Raw genomic sequence first — 14,627 nt, forward strand, 5'->3', positions numbered from 1 at the left:
ACAACCATTTATTATTGGACCTAAAATTGTCATGCTTGTTGCCAGGACATAGGAAGATGTCCACATCCGATATTATGCAAGTTGAAAATTATAGAAAAGTTGGCATTAGACCTCCGTACATGTACGCAGCATTTGCCAATCAATGTGGTGGATATGACAAGGTCGGGTTTATCAGGAAAGATATTTACAATGAAGAAGGGCGCATGAGGAAGCAGCATAGTTCAGATGCAAGGGGTGCATTGAAGTATTTATATGATTTACGCAAGAAAGATCCAATGATGTATGTTTCGTACACCGCGGATGGAGAGTCAAGACTACAATGATTGTTTTGGTGTGATACTGAGAGCCAATTGCTTTATGAGGTATTTGATGACGTTCTGGCATTTGATGCCACTTACAAGAAAAATAAGTATTTGTGCCCTTTTGTTGTTTTCTCTAGTGTGAACCACCATAATCAGACAATAGTTTTTGTTGCTGCTATTGTCACTGATGAGACGGAAGAAACATATGTTTGGTTGTTAGAACAGTTGTCGGTAGCAATGAAAGGAAAAGCTCCCTGTTCAATAATAACTGATGGCGATCTGGCTATGAGGAATGCTATAACAAAAGTCATGCCAGGCATTGAGCCATGTTCGAGACAAACATGTTTTGAAATGGTTGAAGAAGCTAATGCTTGGTGATTTTGAAGTGGTCGAATTCGAAGAAAAATGGAAAGAGATGGTTGCTACGTTTGAATTCGAAGACAATACTTGGATTGTTGAACTGTATGAAAAACGGATGAAGTGATCTACTGCCCATTTGAAGGGTTGTGTTTTTGTGGGCATACAGACAACATCTCGTTGTGAAGCCTTCCATGCACATGTTGCAAAATATGTTCATTCACGCACTAATTTAACCGATTTTATAGAACAATTTCAAAGGTGTCTGGCATATTTTTTATATAGAGTGATTGTGGCAGATTATTCGTCAACATACGGGAATGAAGTTTTGCAAACAAATCTTCGATCTCTTGAGCGGTCTGGTGATGATTTGTTTGCAAAGGAGATGTTTAAACTTTTTCAGTCGTATCTATGTAGGACTATTAAGCTAAGACTCGTTGATTGCAAAGAGATGGTGAGGTTTTCAGTTTACACGGTTGTGAAGTATTGTAGTGGAAGTGTTTGGCATGTGTCGTATTGCCCATCAACGGTTGACTTTACATGTACTTGTATGAGAATGCAATCCATTGGTCTTCCATGCGATCACATATTGGCCGTGTTGGTTTCTTTAAATTTTATGGAGTTGCCAAGTAGTTTGGTTTTGAATAGGTGGTCCAAACTTGCCACAGAACAGATGAAAGACAAATATCCGGATTCCGCCATGTATTGGGATTCCCAATTGATGGCCAGGTATGCCACTTTGGTTGAAGTTTCTAGACAAGTTTGTGTAGCCGCATACCGTGATGAAGAGGAGTATGACAAAATGTTGCATTTCCTATCCAATGAGGCTAGAAGGCTGAAGTCGAAGCAAAACACCGAACATTGTGTTGATGATAATCAGTCGCAGCAACAAGATGGTGATGATTTTGAAGTAAAGGATGTGGACAGGTCGGAATGGATGAATGTGGCAGACAAAGGAAAATCCAAAAGTGTGGCCAATGTGGTGGAATTGGCCACAACAAGCGTTCTTGCACCAACTGTCCTCGGAATGGAAATGGTTGTATTTCATCCATCGAACAAACTAACAGTATGTTGCAAGCTACACATGAAAATAACTCTGAAGTGGTAATGAAGCTGTTGTTTGGCACAATTTGGTTTTCAATTTTGATGTTATGCAATTAATGATTACAATTTCTTTTTTCTTAATGTTTGACAAAATGCAGCAGCCGCAGACACAGACATTTGTTGCTGGTAGTAGCCGTGTTGGTCCGTAATTATATTTTTGTTGTGTTACAGAAGTGGATCGATAAAGAGTTGATGTTTGCATGAGTTCATAATTCTATATTGTATGTAGTATTGTCATAAAAATGGCCTAACATTGTTGTTGTAATACATGGCAGTGGATTTTGTTTTGTAGGATTATTGACAAACATTGTAACTTCTGCAACCATCAAGCAATTATATTTAATGTTGATACCGCTTGACGCTGTATGTAATCCATTTTTTAGTGAAAGACCAGGTTATAGTTGGTGGTTGGTGTTTATTATACACCAAATTTGGTGAACGAAGTGTGGATTATAATTTCATTTATTAAATGAGCGTATACCAAATTATGTTTATGATACATTTCGTTTATAGTTTTTGCTTTGTATACCAAAGTCCGAAGTTTATTATTGAGGAAGTCATTTGAAGGATACAACACACATATTACAGGTAATTTTAGGAATATTTTTGCTGACGTGAATTTAAGGGTACAAGACATACAATACCAGCATTTATTTTCTATTATTATTGTTGACCTGAACTTAAGGCCACAACACATATATTACCAATTGAAGACGTCGGTAGATGTACGTGTAATAAATTATAACCTTCAGACACTGGAAAATTGATAAATGTTGAAGTTGATAATTAAATATAGTTTATGTGTTTACAAATAAAACGGTAAAATGCTTTTTTTAGGAACATAATAAGATCTTACATTTTAAGAGTAAAGGCAATATTTACTGAATTTTTAAATAACCGTTATATTAAGTAAGATAACGATTATCAATTGAAGAATAAAAAAATACCAATAAGAAGAGTAATATTATAAGTCCACAATTAATATAATGAACTTGTTTGTTAACCGGAAAAAAGGACCATAATAATAGTAACAAAAAAAAGTACCATAATGCAAGAATAAATCCACAATTAATATAATAATAGTAACCACAAAAAAACCAAAAGAGAAATTGTTTGTTAGCCGAAGGCTATTAAATTAGAACAGTCATATAATAAGTAAATTAAGATAAAGTAAACTATTATAATGAACTTCAATCGGATTGCATGTCATCCCATATCAGCTGCTTCCTAAACAGGACGTCCCATCCATGTTTGTTGAACGTGTAGTAGAAGACCACCTCATCTCCGGACATTAAATCATTGTCCGCTAAGTAGTGGTACCATGGGTCAGCAACAGAAGGGACGCCGTTTTGCACGTTAATCTTCCATAGGCAACGCCTGCTCGGATTGCGTTGCACATTCATGTATCGTTTATATTTATTTTTTGAAATTATATATTTGAAAGCCTCCGGTTGCAGCACCTACATTACAACGAAGACAGTGGTTAATGTTGTGAAAGTGAAATGAAAAAAAAAAAAGAGAAAGGTGTATTACTATATTAAGCCTCGGCTAGCAGCACTTACCAATGGATTTTTGTGTTGCATCATATCTTCATTAACATTGACGGTAAAAACATGTCGTCTGGTTGTTGCGGCTGACCTTGCGTATTTTTGTTGGGGGCAACAAACCTGATGACCACTTTTTCATAAAGGTTCATCTGTCTTCTGAATTCTTTGATGCCATCGACAAAATATATTTTGTTTTCATATCTTTGAACTTTGATAAAAAAAAGTATTCTCTCCGTTAACATCAAACACCACATAAGTTGGGTATTTGGGATACCAATTGATGTGGTAGTTTAATGGAATGTCAATGTAGTTCTGCAACAAAACAAGTTAATAAAATAACACATTTTCATACCAACATAAACACATAAATGTTAGGGTACGGGAATACTGACTTTGTCAACATCCAATGTTGCCTCAAATCAGTCGACTTTGGTACAACCCATAAAATTCTTGTGGCCCTATATGACAATAATTGATGTATTCAATGGCAGTAAAGTTATAGCAATTTAACATAAATATGGAAGTTGTCAGAAGTCAAAAATGTTTGTGCAAGAAACACATACAAATAAGGAAAACACAAAGCAACTTATAAGACAAACAGGAAAGTTTAAAACAAAAAAAACAAGCCTATGAAATTGAAAGGCCATGAATGTCGAAAGTAGAACAAAACACACACTTAACGGAAACACTACATAAACGATGGTTTACATATCGGACATCAGAAAATCGGAAGACAAAGTGAGACAAAGTTATGTAATTGAAACGACATGAATGTGCAAAGTAGAGGAATATAACACAGTTTACAGAACCACTACAGAAAGCAGGGTTTACATAACGCAAGTGAGAATATCGAAAGAAAAAATTAAACAAAATTATGTAACGCTATGTATAAGAATGTGGACAGTAGAAAAAAATGACATCCTTCACACAACCACTACAGAAACGACGGTTGACATAACGCAACTGACAAAATGTTAAGAAAAACAGAAACAAAGTTATGTATTTCAAAGGAGATGAATGCCGAAAGTAGAAAAGAAAAGAACACATACTTAACAGAAACACTACGGAAAGCAGGGTTTACATAACGCAAGTCATAAAATGGGAAGAGGATGATGAATATTGTTAGTCAGACAAACAACACAACATCAGACGTTTAAATAACACTCACGAAACAATAACGAAGATACACATATAACCAAAGCATGGATAATAGAAAGGTAGTGAAAACTTACAAAAAAGGAGGACGATGATGAAGCGGAAGCCATTCTGATTCGCGGAAGGAATGTTGTCGTTCGTTTTTGTTTCCAGAGGGTGACAGCAAAAAAACACAATTTGTAAATTGAAATTCCTTTTTATAACCCGTGCACATGTATTCCAATAGTAGTCGAAAATTAAATAATAAAGTAATGGATGCTACACTTCCGATCACGAATAATTTTAAATAATTATTTGTTACTTAATAGTCATTAATTTCATATTTGTAATTACATGGGAATGTCATATTAATTTTAGTATGTATAATAAATTGTATATTTATAGAAAAACGTTGTGTTCAATTAAAATAAATTATGTTTTGTAATAATATTAATAATAATATTTATTATACTATACCCACATTATGTTATTTTCAATGTGTGCAGGCAATGAAGAGTTTCGTCAACGTGAGTCTGCTACTCAATACTGATGATTACCCCTCCAAAAACTGCGGCTTGTCCATTGAAGGTAACCTTTGACAGTGTACTCATTAAATGGATGGGCATTGTTGCTTAATCCTCAAAAATTTCAATGAGTTAATTTTTATATTTACCAGCATTACGACATGAGCATTGTTGCGGTGTTGGCAGCTTTGAACCTGCAAGTCATTATAACAATACAACCAATGAACATATAAAATTATAAATTAAGCATAAACCATACATATCTTTCCGTCAATGACGACAAAATTAAAGCAAATAAGTCATCCAACATTGTCTTCTACCCGAAGGTAAGTGAGTAGCATGACTAGGCACAAAATTAAAGCAACATGATTCAAAGCTTCACAAAATAAAATAAGCAAAACATAATCGACTATTGACTGTGGACTGCAACATTCAAGTGGACTCGTCATGTTCATCCCATATGGGCTCCCACACATGTTCGTTAGGCCGGTAATAGAAGACAACCTCATTTCCACCCATCAAGTCATTGTCCGTTAAGAATCTGTGCCAAGGGTCATCCACATATTGTTCACCATTATGCATGGAGATGGTCCATATGTGACGAACGCCACTCGTATGTTGCACAGTCATACATGGTCTTGAAGCATCAACAAAATCGATAGCCTCAGTAGGCAACAACTACAGGACAACAAAGGAAGTCACATTTCATACTATTGTTAACAACAAACTACGACAACTTCATCATATGCATAAGGTCTGGCCAATGCTGTAGGTTTGGAGATGATACCATCGGTTACATCGACAGTAAACACATATTTCCTAGTGGTTGTGGGAGGCCTTCCACATGATTGCCTATCCAGCGGTGGCATAAAACACAAAAAAAAAGTGAAATAATTGTCGGGTGAAACAAAACAGACCAATACACCTTCATGTATATTGAAGTTTCTTCTGAAGTCTTTGAGTCCATCGGCCAGGTAGTATTGCTGACCATTTTTCCTAAGCTTTATGAAGTGCGGCGCTCCATTGTATTGTATCTGCACATAAGCAGGGTAATGTGGAGCCCATTACTTATGATAAGCTAAGGGGACCTCAATGTAGTTCTGCAATGTTACATTTCTTTTCACAATTGTAAGTTGGATCATTTAGTAAGATGGATAAAATTTGCTATTTTGTTTTTTGAAAATGTTTGACATAGCTACCCTATCAACATGGAATACTACCTGAAAGGAGTATACGACTGTGCATGGCGACAAACTGGGAGGGGACTGAAATACAAAAGTTGGCCTAATTAGTAACTGCCCCAAATGGTGTGTTTCAAACGATCGAAGGACTTACGCGACTGGACGCGGTGGAGCCGTCAGTCCTCATGATATGTTAAGGGTGGCGTCTGGTTCTGGGCAACACTAGTTAAGAGAAAACAAAGGTTAAAGGTTGTCTGTGGCACAAAAACATCCAACTATACATATTATGCATCGACAAAATAATGTCAAAACGCAAAGAAGAAAACTACAATAAAAATTTCAACATAAACACAAAACTAATGTTTCATTAAGGGTTGCAAAGCTGATGTGGCAAAAGGTGCAGAACAAAAACAGGAAGCAACAAGTAAGTGAACCCTAATTCCGAATAATACATATTTGTAAACAATAATGCAGAACTGCAACGGTATTGGAACCGACAAACACATGCAAGCATATATTTCATGGCCGGAGAAAGTAAGGTCAAAACGCAAACCACTATGACCAGGCAAAACAACGTGCAGAAAATCATGACGAACCAACAAATAAGCAACAAATGAGACAAAGAGAAAAGATAATTATGTTTTATCGACCCGGTATGGAGGTCCTCAAAACCTTGTGACGAACAGGAACCTGTAATGACTTTATGGAATTTGCAATGAGGAGGAAGATGAAATGGCTGAGACGGTGAGACCTGAAGTACGGCACAGGATGCACATGTAAGGGGGGAAAGTTGAAAAGGCAAAATACACAAAGAAGGAAAATTCGAAAATCAATTACTGAGTTGAACGTCGCAATAAATGCCCTTAGTAAGCTAAACGTAGGGGTCACCGTAGGGTCACGTGACTAGCATACAAAATGAATGAATGGCCCATCAGCGACTTGCATCAGTACGACGTTGGGACGAGGGCTATTTTCATCTTTGTACACTCACATGAAGGAAAAGTGTATTCATTTAGCAATCGTGTGTTTTAGGTTCTTGGTCACTGTTTTTAGTCTTTCATATTTTCAATTCATAAGAAGGCTTTTAGGCGTAAAAAAAAGAATTTCGTTTTTGCTGTAATATGCGTTATATTTTTTTTCAATATTTTCATATATCTTTTAATTACAGTTGGTCGCATAATGTAACATAGAGGAAAATAGAGACGCGGAATGTGACGTACATTGTTTGTATATGGTAGTGTTTTAAATTTGTAACATTGTTTAAGTGTGAATAAAAAAATTGTTACGTTGATTGTATTTGATCAGCATTTTATATAAAAATGTTGTGGCTTGTGGGTTAGAAGTGGAGGTTTGATGTGTTGCTAAGGTGGAGTAAGTGGGTAACGACGGTGGACGCTAAGGTTCCCTTGAGGACATCGACGTGTCGTTTATGTGCGGTTGTTTCAGTGACTAAATGAGAAGTGATGATTATTAAGCATTAATGGAATTTTCAAATAGCGTGGCTACGTGTAACGTTAACGTGACTACATTTGCACTTTCAAATCGACCAACAGTGACCAAACTGAAGAGACGCCATTTCGAACTGATGATTTGATGTTTTGGAATCTGAAAAGTCATGTTGTTTGATTTCACCCATCTTAAGTGGACGGATATTAATTACGGACGCGTGCTCCTAGGGTTTTCAATGCATTTCGCAATAAATGCAACGGGACGAAAAGATTTAGCCAAATCTGTCGAACATGATATAATAGTCATGGATTCCATTTTTACACATTACTTAATTTCAAAATATAAAATCCCAAACGTTTGCAGCGTCAACCGTAATGGGCCCACGTTTGACAGCTGACAACATTAACATCAACGATCCACACTTTCAGATGTAACAAGATTAACATCGACAGTCGGGAGCTTGTTATCCTCATCCATCAATGAAAAATGGAGGTACAACAAACATTTTGAATGTTTTTGTGACACTTATAATATTGTCAATTAATTTCGTTAATGTATTGGTTACAAACATTTTCGATAATTTTTTTAACATTACGAATACATTTAATTTCGTTAATATTTACTCATTTATGTGTGACAATTTTAAAAAATAACAATAATTAATGTTATATCATGAATAAATAATTAACCTACCATAATTGCAATTAAGAATATTTTTAAATTATTTTGATAACTTTTACATTCAGCAATTTTTTTCCCCTCCACCATGTCCTTAGTTCGTATTCCAAAAAAATAACTCCTACTAATATATTTCTAAATAAATTTTCAATATATTTTAATTTAAACCTTATTTCAATTAATATTTTTAAAAATATTTTCAATATTTTTTCAATATAACAGTTACTGCTATTTGAAATTTAATATCATTGTAATTACACTTGTCTCCATATATGTTTAAAATTGATATTTATAATATTTATATTATGTTATCAGTAAAATGAATAGTTTTGGTTACAATTATATTTTATCATATAATTAATTATAATTCCAACAATTGTAAAATTAAAAGAACCAAATTTTAGTTACACAATCTTAGCTTTTATTATGTAATAAATCATAATTATCAATATTATAATTTATTTATAAAATAATAATTGGTTTTCAACTGAGCCAATTAATATTATAAAATTCAAGATTTCAATTTCATATCAAATTCACAACTTAATATATAGTTACATACTTACATTACTACTATATTTTCACCATGTTATATTTATGAAGCAACTCATCCACAAGTTCATTCATGTGAAATTTCCTTATGAGACTTTTCATGCACCATAGAATATATTTTCAAGTACATAAGTTTGACTTGTCTAGTATCACCAAAAAACCTCTAACTCCTTTAACCACCTTAATATTATTTCCTCTTGTAAATGTGTTTAATGCTGAATGTATTCATTTAATGTAACATACAATTCAAGATCAAACTAAATTACCCTTTCATAAGTGAAATGAATCCCAATAGCAATGTAGGAACACTTGCAAAGTACTTAAAATAAAGTATAATACTATGTATAATACTTTCATGACTTCTTAAAGTTAGGTTTCAGAGTGCCTTTTTTATAGTATTAACATGTTGGTCGATAAGCATAAAATTTCTAATGTAGGTTATGTATAATTTTTTATGTTTGTGTCAGCATGCATTCTAATAAGGCAACGAACTAAAGAAAGTTATTAATTAAGTTTTTAAGTCAATTTTGTAAGTAAATTTATTCATAATGGTAAACAAGTAAACCAACTATTTATTAAAGTAGTGATGTATTTATTGATATAAAATAATGCTAAAATTATTTTATTTTAGTACATCGCAACTAAGAAATTAACATACACTCAAAAAGACTCTCAATTGAACTTTAGGGTAAGCAATTGAAAATAAATTGTAAACAAATGTTTGGTTCAAAATCGATTGTTAACAATAGTCACTACAACAAAATATATCTTTTGTGATGAAAAAAGTTGCGACTAAAGACTTAAATATTCGTCACTAGGAATAATTACGAACAACATTTTGATTTTTTACCTGTCGTCACTAATATATCAGTCACTGTTGTAACACTGACAATAATTTTTGTTGTCACATAAATACAATTTTATTATGAAAACAAATATTATCACTAATATTTTGATATAATCGTCATGAATGTAAAAAAAATGAAATAAATCAAAGTTTACATTAAAATATAACAACAAAATCATTACATATTGAACGATAAACTAAAACAATAGTATCAAAAACTACGTAAATCAAATACATTAATACAATATTTACATTGTCATAAAAATGATGAAGACAAGTACACCTATAATATTAAAGTCTAGACATCACAATAAAAAATAGTATGTTCATAAGTTTCAATCCCAAAACTACATTAAGTAGTATCTTCGTATGTTTCAATTCTTCAAATAAATATAAAAAAATAAATCAGATAAAAAATAGAGCATTACAAATTAAAATTTTGGTTTTAGAAAAATGACCACATAATAATTCTAAAACAAAATATTCAACAAAGGAATTCGCATTACTAACATGAGCACTTGAGTTAGTAGGTATATATCACCCACATTTTCCAAAGCTTAAAAGTATGTATATAAAAATGAGTAGGTATATATCACCGACGTTCAACCAATTAAATAATGAGTAATAATAATTGATATAAAATGAAAACAAATATATACAAATGATAAAATAATACTTATTGATAAAGCAAAAGAGATAAAGATAAAAGATACTGACAAAAATTAGGAAACATAAAAACTACTATTTTACGTATTTATTTTAATTTTTGTACACCAAAATTTATTATTACTTACTTTTAATATTTTTTTTAGTCATATATTATGTTTGTTGCTTGCTATAATAATTGTTATGATGAAGATTATACACAGTCCTTTCTTGACATTTACTCTAAATAATACAACTGCAGAAATGAGTTAATTAATTGCAGGTTTGACAGTCAAAAGATGGAGGTGGTTAAAAAGCTAACAGAGGATGTTATTAGATGGAACTCCATGGAAGATAATTATATGATGCAGAAAGCGAAACTTGACTGGCTGAAAATGGGTGATGATAACAGTGCTTTTTTTCATGCGTATGTGAAGACTAAAAGTAAAACCAAAAGTATGAGAATGGTACAAACAAGTGATGGTACACTTTTATCAACTCGGGCAAAAATTGAACAGGAGGTTCTTGAGTTCTATGGCAATCTCATGGGAAAAGCCAACCACAGCTTGAACCATATTGATATTGGTGTAATGAGGAAGGGTAGACAAGTAAACATGGAGCAGAGAAAACATTTAGTGAGCAAAGTGACTGTTAAAGAAATTGAATATGCTCTTCATGGTATAGGGGACTTGAAAGCCCCCGGTGAAGATGGATACAGCGCAAAATTTTTCGAAGTTTGTTGGTCATTTATTAAGAAAGATGTCATTGCAGCTGTAATGGAGTTTTTTTCATCATAATAGACTATACAAACCGTTCAACAAAACTGTAGTTACTTTGATACCCAAGAATGATGATGCTAAATGTGTGAAGGATTATAGACCTATCGCGGGTTGCACCGCTTTCTACAAAATTATTTCCAAAATCCTAACAGCTAGGTTGGGGGGAGTTCTACAAGATGTTATTAGTCGTAATTAGTCCGCGTTTGTGCCGGGACAGAACATCCACAACCATATTATGCTTGCATATGAGTTAATCAGGGGTTACACCAGGAAAAATGGTACACCGAGATGCATGATGCAATTGGATCTGTAGAAAGCATACGATATGGTGGATTGGAGGGCCCTGGAGGATGTTATGCAAGAGATAGGCTTGCCTAGGACTTTCACAAACTGGATTATGACTACAGTGAAAACAGTTTCCTATAGCTTCAATATTAATGGGCAGATGACAGAAGATATGCAGGCGTGTCGAGGTATCAGGCAAGGGGATCCTATATCTCCTTTGCTATTTGTGATCATGATGGAATACTTTAATAGGATGTTTGACAAAATGCAGCAGAACCCCAATTTTAACCATCATGCGAAATGTGAAAAAATGGGCATAACACACTTGACATTTGCTGATGATGTTCTCTTATTTTGTAGGGGAGATTCTAAATCTGTGGACATGATGCTTGACACTGTTCAAAACTTCTCAGATGCTACAGGTTTGGTAATTAATCCGACGAAATGTAAGATTTTTTTTGGTGGTATTGATGATGAAACCAAAGGAGTTATTAAGAGGACTACAAATTTTAAAGAGGGGCAATTTCCTATTAGGTACCTGGGGGTTCCCTTAACAAGTAAAAAGCTCACCATCACCCATTATTTGCCTCTTGTTGAGAAGATTGTGTGTAGAACCAGGCACTGGACAACGAGATTACTCACTCATGCAGGGAGAATACAATTAGTAAAAAGTATTTCTTTCTCTATAACACAATATTGGATGTTGTGTTTTCCAATTCCAAAATTCGTGTTGAAGAAAATTGAAGCAATCTGCAGATCTTTCATTTGGACTGGCTGTAGTGAGGTGAAGAAGAAAAGTCTGGTGGCCTGGGAGACTGTGTGCAGACCGAAATGTCAAGGAGGACTGGATATTATAAACTTGACTGTTTGGAATCAGGTAACCATGATGAAATGTTTGTGGAATCTATGCAGAAAATCGGATAATCTTTGGGTTAAGTGGATACATATGTATTACTTAAAAAAAGAGAGTATTATGCAGGTTGATAGCCGGAGTCATTGGTCTTGGATGTTCAACAATATTTTGGATCAAAGAGAGAAAGTCAGGCTGAAACAGGAATGGAATAATCAGATGCAGAGGGATAAATTCTCGATGAAAACCATGTATAACCTGCTGATGGATAAATCTGATCGGGTACCGTGGAGATTTCTGCTGAACCATAACATTGCAAGGCCCCAAGCTATAGTGAATTTATGGTTGACGTGTCATGGTAGAATGGCCACAAAAGATAGGTTGAAAAGATTTGGAATGATCAAAGAAAATCAATGTAGTTTATGTAAGGAGTCTGAGGAATCTATTGGCCATCTGTTTTTTGAATGCAAAATTACAAAATCCATATGGGAGCAGATTCTTAAATGGATTGAAGTTACTCATGAACCTAAAACTTGGGATGTAGAACTCAAGTGGGCTATTCGAGAAACTGGAAAGAAAGGGTGGAAAGCTAAACTCCTAAAACTAGCACTCACTGAAACTCTTTACGAGGTGTGATTATATAGAAATGATGAAGTTTTCAAGAATAATGTGAATAGAAATATAGTTGATAATATCATAGATAACATAGTATACAGGGGCTGGTATAACAATAAGCTTAGAAAGCATATAGTAACTTTGATGCTATAGGGCTTGGGTTTTTTTGTCGAAGATGCTGGCTAGATCTCATGAGATCGCCATGTACTTATCTGATTTTTTGAATTAATATATTCCTCTTTTTTTTTTATTCAAAAATACAACTGAATAAAAAATTTAATTTATATTTTTAGTTTCATAGAAATAATAGATGAAAAATTTTATTTAATATACTAATATTAAAAGGTAGTTAATATTTTAAGTACCCTCAAATCCACCACTACAAGGTGCTTAGTAAAGAAAAAATACAAGAACATTAGGTGGTTATGATTCTACTCTACTTATATTTTACTGTTGTATATTTTCAAAGTTAACCATACAAAATTTGTTGTTAGTCATCTCCTGACATCCTAGTACAATGAATATATAATATTTTATTCTAATAATATTTTAAGGTCACAAAAAATTAATATACATGTCTTTTAAAACTCAAACAAATAATTTCAAACATAATAAATTATTTAAAGCAAATTTATAGCAAAAATTTCAAAGTTCAACGGTTAGTCACAATTAATTATTACGTACAAAATCGAAATGGATGAAGTTTGAATAAATTATGTCATAACCAATATTTAATTGAAATATTTTAATATTTTAACTTTTTTGCATATAATAAGTATATTTAACTACTTATCTCAAATCTCAACATAATGAACATTCTACCCATTGATAGAGATTTGTATTCATCACTAGTAAATAATTTTAAAAAATACATTTACAACATAAATAATATTTCATTAATTACATTTTATTATTTATATTCGAATCATTATATTTTTTCTATTATTTATATGATGGTATTTATGTTTTCTTATTTATATGTTATTATTTATATTTGCATCATTATATTGTTTTACTTATTTGTTATTATTTATATATTTCATTGATATTTTTATTTTTTTAATTATTTGTATTATCTTATACTAAGAGGTTATATCTTCAAATGTTGTTTTTGCTTAAAATTTTGAATGATGATTAATTTCTTAATTACTTATTATCTCTTAATTGCTTTAAAATTTAATGTTGTCAATTGTAATTGAAAATAAATAGACTAATAAAATATAATATTTATGACGAACTCATTCTTTTCTTTTTGCCATAAATATCTTAATAATATTGACTACTACAATGTGCATTAGTAACAATTTTAAATATTAAAATAATATATGTAGAAAAAATGAAATGAAATTAATTTAAATATCAAATAAAAATGTTGAAAATGTATTAAATTTATTTTTTAATTTAATATATAACTTTAATAATATTTACAAAAAAAATTAAATTTAACAGAAACGCAATTTTTCTGTATTAGCCAATTACCAAATAATGACAATAACGGATAATATGAAACAAAATTTACTAAAATATTTGCTTTGTTAGGAAATGTAAAGCCTGATATCAGTGTCCATCAAATCAATCTAATCAATCCTACCATTGCTTGCTTCGTAATTGGATTTTGGCTGCCATGAAATTGGCTTTTGCTCCTTCAACTTTTACCCTCACGCAGAGACAACGTTTTACTAACCACTTCCTTCAGCTTTCACTAAAAATATTACATATATATATATATATATATATATATATATATATATATATATATATACTTATTATTATTTTAC

Source organism: Glycine max, chromosome 3 (genome assembly GCF_000004515.6).
Source record: "Glycine max cultivar Williams 82 chromosome 3, Glycine_max_v4.0, whole genome shotgun sequence".
NCBI classification, from domain to species: domain Eukaryota; kingdom Viridiplantae; phylum Streptophyta; class Magnoliopsida; order Fabales; family Fabaceae; genus Glycine; species Glycine max.